We start from the raw sequence: 12193 nt of genomic DNA, 5'->3' as shown, positions 1-12193 counted from the left end.
ATGACCTGGGCCAAAGTCGGACACTCAACTGACTGAACCACCCAGGAGCCCCAAGAGATAATTTCTAATTTCTCTTCCTAAAACATTTGGAGTGAAAAATTTTACCTTGATACAATTCAAAGGTAATGTAAGTCCATACTGGCTTTTCTAGGTTATATCTTCATTTTCTAGGTTTTCTAGGTCAAAGGTTTTCTAGGATATGTCTTCATTTATGGGAACCTCAACTGATTAGGTCGCCCATGGGCTCCCTTTGACCCACCTCACGTGTGCCTAGACTGTGTCTGGAAATATTCTATCTGCATTTTATTTGCCTTAAGCCAGACTTCTGTGGTTAGCATTGAGCAGTCTTGTAACAGTTGTTCCTGATGACATCCTGTCACCTCTGGTCAGTCCAGCCAGAGCTTTATTCTGTTACCAGAGACTTGTCCTTGAGTTCTGACCACCTTACCAAATGATCCTCAATCTACTTTTCTAGTTTCATCTGGGCCACTCTACCCTTCTTTGCCTTTTCACCTGAGTATTTTCTATTCTCCAAACAGCTTTGAATAGGTTGGATCTTCTACCTGACCTTTCTTCTCTTTTGCTTTTCTGAATCTTATCTGTACTTCATGACTATGAATTCTGACTTCGTAACCTCATGTATGTCACTTATTGTCTATGCCTTATTGCCTTAAAAATTGTAATAGAAAACATAACATAAAATTTACCATTGTAACCATTTTTAAGTGTACCGTTCAGTAGTGTTAAGTATATTTACGTTGTTTTGCAGCAGATCGTCACAACTTTGTCATGTTGCACAACTGACACTGTACTTACTAAACAGCACCCATCTCTGCCCTGCCGCGCGCTAACAACCACCGTTTGATTTTATGCGTTTGACTACTTTAAATAACTCATCTAAGTGGAACCATACAGGATTTGTCTTTTTGTGACTGGCTTATGTCACTTTGTATAATATCTTCGAAGTTCACCCATGTTGTAGCACGTGACAGCATTTCCTTCTTTTTTAAGGCTGAAAATATTCCATTGTCGGTATATACCAAATTTCATTTATCCCTTCATTTTTCTGTGGGCATTTGGGTTGCTTTCACTTACATGGCTGTTGTGGAAAATGCTGCTATTGTGAACATGCATTTGCAGATAATTCTTTGAGATCCTGCTTTCAGTTCTTTTGGATATACACCCAGAAGTAAGATTGCTCTTCATATGGCAGTTCTGTTCTATTTTAATTTTTAATGTTTTATTTATTTATTTTGAGGCAGAGAAAGAGAGAGAGAGAGGAGGGGGAGAGAGAATCCCAAGTAGGCTCTACAACTGTCAGCTTAGAGCCTGATGGCGGGACTTGATCTCATGAATCATGAGATCAAAACCTAAGGCAAAATCAAGAGGTTGGATGCTCAATTGGGGCACCTGTGTGGTTCAGTCAGTTAAGTGGCCAGCCAGCTCAGGTCATGATCTCACAGTTCATGAGTTCGAGTCCTGTGTCAGGCCCTGTGCTGACATCTTAGAGCCTGGAGCCTGCTTTGGATTCTGTGTCTCCCTCTTTCTCTGCCCCTCCCCAGCTGGCACTCTGTCTCTGTCTCTCTCAAAAATAAATAAACATTAAAAAAGAAAAAAAAGACTTGGACATTTAACTGACTGAACCACCCAGGCACCCCTGGTAACTCAATATTAAATTTTTGGGGGACCTGCCATATTGTTTTCTATAGTGGCTGGACTATTTTGTATCAGGTGTTCAAATTTCTCCACATCCTCTCTAACATTTAGTTTTTGTTTTTTTTTAATTGAAGTATAATTGACATATTACATTATATTAGTTTCAGGTGTACAGTGATGATTTGATATTTGTATATGCTATGAAATGATGACAAGAAGCCTAGTTACTATATCACCATACAAAGTTACACAAGTTTTTTTTTTTTTCCCTAGTGATGAGAACCTTTAAGATTTACTCTTTTGGCAACTTTCAGAAATACACTATGACATTATTGACTAGAGTCACCATGCTGTATATTACGTCCCCATGACTTACTTATTTTATACCTGGAAGTTTGTACCTTTTCACCTCTTCATCCATTTCATCCATCTCCCCCATTTGCCCTTCCTGCTGGCAACCACCATTCTATCACCTCTATCTATAAGGTTTTTTTTTAATGTTTATTTTTTATTTTTGAGAAAGGGAGCATGAGTGGGAGAGAGGCAGAGAGAGAGGGAGACAGAGGATCTGAAGCAGACACTGAGAGCAGAGAGCCAGACATGGGGCTCCAACTCACGAACCATGAGATCATGACCTGAGCTGAAGTCAAATGCTTAACCAACTGAGCCACTCAGGTGCCCGTGTTTTGTTTGTTTTTTTTTTAAATTCTACATATAAGTTAAATCATACGGGCTTTGACTTGCTCTGTCTTATTTCACTTAGCATCATATCCTCAGGGTCTATACATGTTGCTGTAAATGGGAAGATTTCATTCATTTTTTAAGGCTGAATAGTATTTCACTCTGTGTGTGTGTGTGTGTGTGTGTGTGTGTGTGTGTGTGAGACATGGGTGTGTATGATATATAATGTATATTATGTAATGTACATTGCATCTTCTTTGTCCATTTATCTGTAGATGAATACTTAGGTTGCTTCCATATCTTGGCTGTTGTAGATAATGCTGCAGGGAACAAAGGGGTACATATATGTTTTATAAGTAGTGTTTTTGTTTTTTTGTTTTGTTTTTTTAATTTTTTTAATATTTATTTTTGAGATTAGAGAAAGAGAGAGAGACAGTGTGTGAGCATGGGAGGGGCAAGAGAGAGGGAGACACAGAATCCGAAGCAGGCTTCAGCCTCGAGCTGTCAGCACAGAGTCCAACACGGGGCTTGAACTCATGAACCATGGATCATGACCTGAGTCATAGTCAGAGGTTCAACCAACTGAGGCACCCAGGCGTCCCATGTTTTCTTTGTATATATACTCAAGAGTGGAATTTGTTGGGTCATATAATAGTTCTATTTTTAATTCTTCAGGAACCCCTATGCTGTTTGACATAATGGCTATATCAATTTACATTCTACTTTTTGGTGGAGTCTTTAGGGTTTTCTATATATGAAACCATGTTGTTCACAAACAGTGATAGATTTACTTCTTTTTGATTTTGGTGCCTTTTATTTCTTTTTCTTGCCTAATTGTTTTGGCTAGGACTTCTGATTCTATATTGAACAGTAGTGGTGAAAGTGGGCATCCTTGGCTCGTTTCTGATCTTAGAGGAAAGACTTTTATCTTGTTGAATATGATGTTAGCTGTGGGCTTATTAGATGGCTTTTATTATGTTGAGGTATGTACCCTCTATACCCACTGTGATGAGAGTTTTTGTCATAAATGGATGTTCGGTTTTGTCAGTGCTTTTTCTGCATTTGTTGATATGATCATGTGATTTTTATCCTTTATTTTGTTAATGTAGTATATCACTTAGTGTAGTATGTATAGTTAATGTATTAATAGATTTGCAGATGTTGAACCATCCTTGTATCCCTGAATGAATCCCACTGGATTATCGTGTATTGTTGAATCTTCTTTAATGTATTGTGGAGTTTGGTTTGCTAATATTTTGTTAGGAATTTTTTACATCTGTGTTCATCAGGTATATTGGCTTGTGTTTTTGTTGTTGTTGTTGTTGGTGGTGGTGGGGTGTGTGTGTGTGTGTGTGTGTGTGTGTGTGTGTTTTGGTGGGGGGTGTCCTTGTCTGGTTTGGGTCCTAGGGTAATGCTAGTCTTATAACATGAGTTTTGAAGCATTCCCTCATCTTCTGTTTTTGGAAGAGTTTGAGAAGGATAGATATTACATTTTCTTTGAATGTTCAGTAGACTTCATCAGGGAATTGTCTGGTTCTGGACTTCTGTATGTTGGGAGGCTGGGAGGTTTTTGATTTACTGATTCAGTCTCCTGGATAGTCTCTATTCCACTTAGTTTCACTCTGATCTTTGTTATTTCCTATCTTTTACTAACTTTTGATTTCATTTGTTGTTTTTATAGTTTCTTTAGTGGAAAGTTAGATTGTTTATTTGAGATGTTTGTTTCTTGATATAGGCTTGTATTGCTATGAACTTCCCTCTCAGAACTATTTTTACTGCTTTCCATAGAGTTTGGTATGTTGTATTTCCATTTTCATTCATCTCAAGGTATTTTTTAATTTCTCCTTTTGATTTCTTTATTGACTCATTTGTTGTTCAGTAGTATGTTTTTTAACCTCCACATATTTGTGACTTCTCATTTTTCCTATTGTAATTGATTTCTAGTTTCACAACATTGTGGTTGGAAAACATGCTTGATGTAAGTTCAGTCTTAAATTTATTGAGACTTGTTTTGTGGCCTAACATATGATCTGTCTTGGAAATTATTCCACATGTACTTGAGATGAATGTTTATTCTGTTGCTTTTGGTTGGAACATGCTGTACATATTAAGTTTATCTGGTATCGTGTTGTTTAAGGCCAATTTTTCCTTATTGATTTTCTGTCTGGGTGATTTATTCAATGATTTAAGTGGGTATTCATTCCCTTACTATTGTATGGCTGTCAATTTCTTTCTTTAGGTCTGTTAATATTTGCTATATATGTTTAGGTACTCCTATGTTGGGTGCATAAGTATTTACAAATATTATATCCTTTTGTGGGGTTGGGCACTTCATCATTAACTAATACCCTTCTTTGTCTTTCATTGTAGTTTTTTTTTTTTTTAAATAGACTTCACGCCTAGCATGGAGCCCAATGTGGGGCTTGAACTCATGACCGTGAGATCCAGACCTGAGCTGAGATTAAAAGTCGGAACCTTAACTGACTAAACCACTGAGGTGCTCCGACAGTCTTTATTTTAAAGCCTATTTTGTCTGTTATAAGTAAGATACCTCAGCTTTCTTCTGGTTTCTATTTGCATTAAATTTTTTTTCTATTACTTTGCTTTCAGTCTGTATGTGTCCTTATCTCTGAAGTGAGTCTCTTATAGTTCATTTACCTTTAACGTGATTATTGATAGGTATGCACTTATAGCCATTTTGGGAATAGTTTTCTTGTTTTGTAGGTCTTCTCTGTTCTTTTCTTTTCCCCTTGCTCTCTTTCCTTGTAATTTGGTGACTCTTTAGTGTTATGTTTAGATTTCTTTCTCATTATCTTTTGTACTATCTACTATAAGTTTTTGCTTAGTGGTTACCTTGCAGCTCACATATAATAGCTATTTATATAGTCGTCTATTTTAAGTTGACAGCAACTTAAGTTTGGATTCATTCTAAAACTCTGCATTTTTACTCTTCCTTCCACCACATTTTATGTTTTTGTGTCACATTTTAGTTTTTGATTTTGTGTAACCCTTAACTTTGTATAGGTATTTTTACCACTTTTCATCTTTTAACTTTCATACTGGCTTTATAAGTGATTAATCTACTACTTTTGCTAGTGAGGTTTATACTTTCATGTTTTCTGGTTACTAATTAATGCCTTTTTCCTATCTTAAAGATGTCCCTTTAACATCTCTTATAAGGCCAGTTTAGTGGTGATAAACTCTTTTATCTTTTGCTTATCTGGAAAACTCTTTTATATGTCCTTTAAACCTGAATGATAACCTTGTCAGGTAGAGTAGTATTGTTTGGGAGTTTTTTCCTTTTAGTACTTTGAATATATCGTGCCACTTCCTTCTGGACTGTAAAGTTTCTGCTTAAAAATCTGTTGATGATTTTATGGGGGTTCCCTTATCTATAACAAGTTGTTTTTCTCTAGCTGCTTTTAGGATTCTCTCTTTAACTTTTGACATTTTAATTATAATGTATGTTGGTGTGGATCTGTTTGGATTCATCTCTTTTGGAACTTTATGAGATTCTTGGATCTGGATGTCTGTTTCCATCCTCAGGATAGGGAAGTTTTCAGCCATTATTTATTCAAATAAGTTTTCTGTTCTTTCTCCATTCTCCTTCTTGGACCCCTGTAATGTGAATGTTATTCTGCTTAATGTCTCATAGGTCCCTTAGGATAGTTTCACTTTTGAAGTTACCTTTCCTTTTGTTGCCCTGTTTGGGTGAGTTCTACTGCCCTGTCTTCTAGGTCTCTGATCCTTTTCTGTGCTTCATCTGGTCTGTTGTTGAACCCCTCTAGTTTATTTTTCATTTCAGTTATTGTATTCTTCAGTCTATGATTTTTGTCTGGTACTTTCTTATATTTTCTATCTCTTTAAGTTCTCACTGTGTTAATCTATTCTTCTCTCCAGTTTGGTGAGCATTTTTATGATCATTGTTTTGAACTTTTTATCAGGTAAATTGCTTATGTCTGTTTTGTTAAGATTTTCTTCTGAGGTTTTTATCTTGTTCTTTTGTTTGGAACATATTTCTCTGTTGCCTCATTTTGCTTGACGCTCTGTGTTTGCTTCTATGTATTCAGTGAAATAGCTACCTCCCCAGTGTTGAAGGGGTTGCCTTGTGTAGATTAACATTGTCATTCAACTTTGCCCTGACTTGGTGATTGTCACAGCAGCCAGATTTATTCTTGATAGGTCCCAGTTGTTGAGTGACCTGTCAGTTTTCCAAAGTTCAGGATCTCAGTCACTTTTAAGCTGATTAGAAGCCAGACCCCCTCAGCTAGCAGCTTTTAAAGTGTTCAGATACATAAAGTCCTGTGGGGTCACAGTTGCGAACCCTACTGTCTTCCAGACCAGGTGATGTGGAGATGTCTGCTGAGCAACAATTGCAAAAATCAGGGCATCGGATGAGTGTGTAAGCTCCTTTCTGGGAGATACTGATGACATATAGTGAAACCAAGGGAAAACACAGACAGTGTCTCCTGGCCTACTTTTCCTGAGAGCATCTTCATAGTCTCTAGATGTCTGGCAAAACTGAGCCCTGCTCCTTAGGCTGAAATTCCAGGATGAGTAAGTAGTCCTTTTTCACAGATACACTGGGGATGTGTGTCAGTCTGCCATCTGTGCACTACCCTGGGGGTGGAAGCCTGCAAAGAACTGTCTCTATGATTGTTACAGTCCCAGGGAATCCAGCCCTCCTGGCCACTAGAGCCAGGTGATCAGAGTGTCCCTCGTATGGGCTATGTGTGCCCTGCTGGCTTTAGCAAGGCAGAGGAAGAACACTAGATTAGAATGTGCCTGCTGGCTTTAACAGGGCAATGGAAGGGTGCAGGGACTGTGTGTGCCCCCAGCACTAACAAGGTAGATGGAGAGAGCAAAAATGGCACTCACCAGTGCTTCTGGCATATGCTTTAAGATTAGCAAATGAATTTCCTTCACATATGGTCCAGGTGATTTTCAAACTGCTGCCTTTATCCTGGGCCCTACAGCAAGTGAGTCTGTGTGTGAGCTCTTTAAGAGCAGGATCTTAGTTCGCTATAGCCTTCTGGGCATAAGCCTTGTTGGTTTTCAGAGAGAGTCATTTTGAAGGCTGATGTCCCCAGTGAAGGTCCCAAGGGTTGGGGTTCCTGATGTAGAGCACAAACCCCTCACTCCATAGGGAGAAGCTCTGGGTATGTGAGATCCTTCTCAATTGTGGGTTGCTCTGCGGGTGTTGGGGTTTTGGTGAGACTGCATCTCTGCTTTTCATACCTTTCTCAGTGTAGCCCTTTTATTGTTTGTTGTGAAGGAGCTGTAGCTAGTTCTCAGAGGGAATTTTTCCATATATAGATATAGATTCAGTGTATCTGTAGGAGGAGGTAAATTCAGGATCTTCCTATGCCTCCATCTTGGGACACCTCTCTTTCCCCCGCCCCTGCTTTGTTTTAATAGCAACCATCCCAATGAGTGTGAGGTGATCTATCAATGTGGTTTCAACTTGCATTTCCCTAATGATTAGTGATGTTGAACATCTTTTCATGTGCCTCTTGGCCAAGTCTTACTATCTTTGGGGAAATGGCTATTCAAGTTTTCTGCCCATCTTTTAATTGTTTTTTTATTTTTTATTGCTGACATGTAGGAATTTTTTTTAATATTCTGAATATTAAACCCTTGTCAGATAAATAATTTGCAAATATTTCCTCCCATTTCAGTGTCTTTCCACAATGTTGATTGTGTTATATCTTGTGCAAAGGATTTATAATTTTGGTATTTGGTATGGTTCGATTTGTCTATGCTTTTGTTGCCTGTGCTTTTGGTATCATATCAAAAAAATTCATTGCCAAATCTAGTATCATGAAGCTTTTGCCCTTATATTTTTTCCAGGATTTCTTGTTTTTCTTACATTTAGGCCTTTAATCCATTTTGAGTTAATTTTTGTGTAAAGTAAAGATCCCACTTCATTCTTTCACGTGCACATATCCAGTTTCCTCAGCACTATTTGAAGAGACTGTCTTTTCCTTACTGAGTAGTGTTGGATCCTTTGTTGAAGATCGTTTGACTACATATGTGAAGGTTTATTTCTGAGCTCTTTATTCTTTTTTTTTTTTTAATTTTACTTATTTTGTGAGAGAGAGCAAGCGAGTGTGAGCATGAGTGGGGTGGGGCAGACAGAGGAAGAGAGAAAGAGAATCCCAAGCAGGCTTAGTGCTCTGCTCTGCACAGAGCCTGATGCTGGGCTCAATCTTACGATGAGATCATGACCTGCTGAGCTCTTCATTCTGTTCCATTAGTTGATATGTCTGTCTGTGTACATTTGTAGTATTGTATTGTGTTTATTAAAAAAAAATCCACATGTACGTGGACCTGCACAGTTCAAACTTGTGTTGTTCAAAGACCAACTGTACTATCAAGAGGCTCAGCTGGCTGATATTCTGGGATAGTTGAATCCTACAAAATCTATATTCTGTCTGTGTTGGAATTAAAGGAATATAGCTGAATAGTGAAAATGAATTTTCACTACCAAATAAGCAAGTGAAGAAAACTAATTCAAGCAAGTCAGAAAACTTGCCATAATAAAAATACAAAATAAAAATTCTTAGAGATTTTTCTCTAAGAATATAAATAAAGATTCCTTAAAGAGGATAAGGCCTATTCAGATATGGTATGAATTAAGATATTTAACCAATTTCACACAAGCTTTTCTTTGATGAATTTTTAAAAAAAAATAGTGATCTAGATTCTAAAATGTAAGAACATAGCATATTTTTAAGGTCTTACTCAGTAAAAGATGTGTTTTTCAACATTTCTGAAAACCCTGCTGAATGGAAGGAAATATGAATATTTTGTTTTGGCTGTCCATGAATTCAGTTCTCTAAGCAAGGGGAATATTTCATGTTTTAAATCATTTCAACGTAACTAGGTAAGTTAATGAATGAATGGTTGATGTTCACTTTCTTCAAATTGCATACCTGTAGTGCTCCTTGTCATTGTTTGTCAATTCTAGATCATTGGTGTTGTATAGTGGTTTAAAATTCCTGAAATTGACATTGGTTGCTATTAGATATATTCTTATAATATAGTCACAGACATTTCCATCTGGAGACTTGGTTTTTGTTCTCGTGTCCGTCACTGGGTCATGAGCATTCTGTTCCTAGAGAGTCAGGGCAGATTACCATTTGGGACTAAGGCATGGAGTTTCTCTGAAGACTCAGTGTTGATGGTGGGAGCTGTCACTCCATCACATTACTAAAACTGAAAAGTTCCTGGAATCAAGCATGCAGTCTTCAGCCTAACAGTTTTGTTTGATCAGAACTGCTATTCTTTTGATTTACTGTTACTGTTTAGCCTCCATGCTTTGATGAGGTTTAGGTTTATATGAAAATGGCTGGGGGTACCTGGGTGGCTCAGTTGGTTAATTGTCCCCCTCTTGATTTCTGCTCAGGTCATGATCTCAAGGTTTGTGGGTTCGAGCCCTGCATCTGGCTCGTGCTGGCAGGGTGGAGCCTGCTTGAGATTCTCAATCTCTCTTTCTCTCTCTGCCCCTCCCCACCCTCTCAAAAATAAATAAATAAACATTTAAAAAAAAAAGGGAAAATGTCTGAAAGGCACTGGGCACTCTAATCTAAGCCGTGTTCTCTTCCTTTCAATTTCAGGGAAGGTAACTAGTTTTTCACAGTCAAAAATGATTTTTCCTGGATTCTCTTTTTAGGGGGAGAGAGCAAAAAAAAAAAAAGCATCTTATGATTTGGATATTTGTGCTTGATTTTAAGGCTTTGAAAAATTAAATATACTACTTGTATTCTTTGACAGACACAAGGGACAGTGTGCTTTTTAGAAAAAGGGATTATTGTGGGAAGATACAAATGAAAGGAAATAATAATTTGCTTTTTGGAAGTTGTAAGATTGGGTAATCCACTCCAAATCAAAATTCCTGGCATATAGTAGGCACTCAGTATTTGTTTGTACAACAAATACATTTTAAATGTAAATTAGACCTTGAGAATTATCTAATCTGCTTCATTAATCACACTGAGGCTAACATTCATCACTGAGTATTAGGCATTTTTGAAACACTCTGACTTTTTACAAGTGAGGGGCTTGAAGTGCGGAGGAAATTAAGTAAGTCATCTAAGGCCAGGATGAAACCTGTTTATCAGTTCATCAGTTACCAGTTACTTACAAAGTTTACTGTGTACTAAAAATATGTTTCTAGGTGAACTGGTCTCACGTAGGCATTTCAGGCAAGACTGCCTACTGTATGTCAGCGTTTCAATTTGATGTTCTTTCTGGAGTCATGTGATTTATGTTGATTGTGCCATTTATTAATGAGTTTCTTATGTGATTTGAATGTTCTTAAACTTGCGGTAACTTTAAAACACAGGGTTAGTAGAAAGCAAATCAGCTAATTTCGTATATGGCATCATCATCTCATATGATTTTGTTTTCAAACTATTAAAATGTACTATTTTGTGAATGTAAATCAAGGTCTCATGATTTTGACTTAAACATAGTTGTATTCTAATAAAATTCTATGGTAACTTTATGTATGAAATGGGTTTTATTTTGCTTTGGGATTATGGGAATCTGGTACTAATTCTGGCGGTCAAGTCACTTTGTTAATTTAATTTATATATTAATTTGTTTGCCTACATAATCTGATAACATTAGAATGGAAGATACTGTTATCTTATTTTTGACCTTATTGGACCACGCAAACATTTTGCTTCTAGTCATCTTTCTTGTTCTGTGTCTCTCTTGTTTATGTGGTTTAGCTGAAAAAACATGTTCCATACATAACTAGTCTAATTGTAGTTTATACAGTTTTTCCTAGAATGGTATATTGGTAATATAATTACTCACAAAAGACTATGAAAATCTGGCTGTTTTTTAGAAAATGAACTTGGTTAGAAAAATGTTACGGTTCGTGCAGCTTTTATATTTACTCTTAGAAATCTGTGGCTACCCTTTTATTTAAGTAAAATTTTTGCTTTAAATAATATCCCCAAACTATAAGCTGACTGAGAGTTAATTGTTGCTTCGTTTTGGAAAGATGTCAGACATACTTCATATGCTGTCTGTAATTCTGTTACATATAGTACTATATTTTCTCCTGTTTATAAACTAAGAGCTCCAAAGTTAGGGTTTTGAGATGTTATAGTACAAATACACTCTACCCCTCCCAATTTTGTTATGTGTTATCATTGACTCTGCATTGGATTGGTCACACTTTTCTCACTTTTCTCAAGCCAGTAGATTAAAACAAAGAGCAAGTCAGTTTTTTTCCCCTTTGTTGGCAGGGTGGAATTGAGCTAACTCTTTCTTAGATGTGAAAGCAAGGGAAGGTCATTTCATGCTTTGTTGATAAAAGTAAGGTCATAGTAATTATTAAGGAGTTTGGATTTGTTAGGGATCATTTTTACTTTTTGACATTCTGACTTTGTGGTATGCTGAAGTTAACAGAAAGATAATATATTTTATACGATGAATGGAATGTGCAATTGTTCCTTTAATTATCAGTAAAAACACATAAGATAAGGAAACTGGTATAAATCAACATGACAGAGTGGATGTGGATTTGTTATATAATGAGAAAGTAACTTGTGCCTTTCCTTTGAAATGTTGGCTGACACTCTTAGTCTTTTCATCAAACATTTACACATTTGGTAATAACCTTTCCCCAAATATTGCTGATATCATCGTGATAACATTTTTCAGGTTAATACAAACTAGATTACAAAATTATGCTGTTTTCCAGCAAATCCAATCCATTATACTTTTGGGCTGATAGTTCTAGTTGGCTTCACTCATTTGAGAGGACAAATGGGAAACAGGTGGTGTGGACTTCAGAGGCCTCAACCCTGAGTAGATTGCCACAGACCTTGGTGACTGT

At 36.9% G+C, this 12193-nt stretch overlaps 1 long non-coding RNA gene across 1 annotated transcript in view; it reads left to right on the top strand.

Moving 5' to 3' along the window:
• Positions 1-12193, top strand: part of LOC122478455 — a 250149-nt gene that overhangs the window by 101477 nt on the left and 136479 nt on the right. The window lies entirely within an intron of this gene.

This window comes from Prionailurus bengalensis, chromosome B1, assembly GCF_016509475.1.
Source record: "Prionailurus bengalensis isolate Pbe53 chromosome B1, Fcat_Pben_1.1_paternal_pri, whole genome shotgun sequence".
NCBI classification, from domain to species: Eukaryota; Metazoa; Chordata; class Mammalia; order Carnivora; family Felidae; genus Prionailurus; species Prionailurus bengalensis.
The sequence above is the reverse complement of the archived record's forward strand: the minus strand, read 5'-3'. Positions and strand labels throughout refer to the sequence as shown.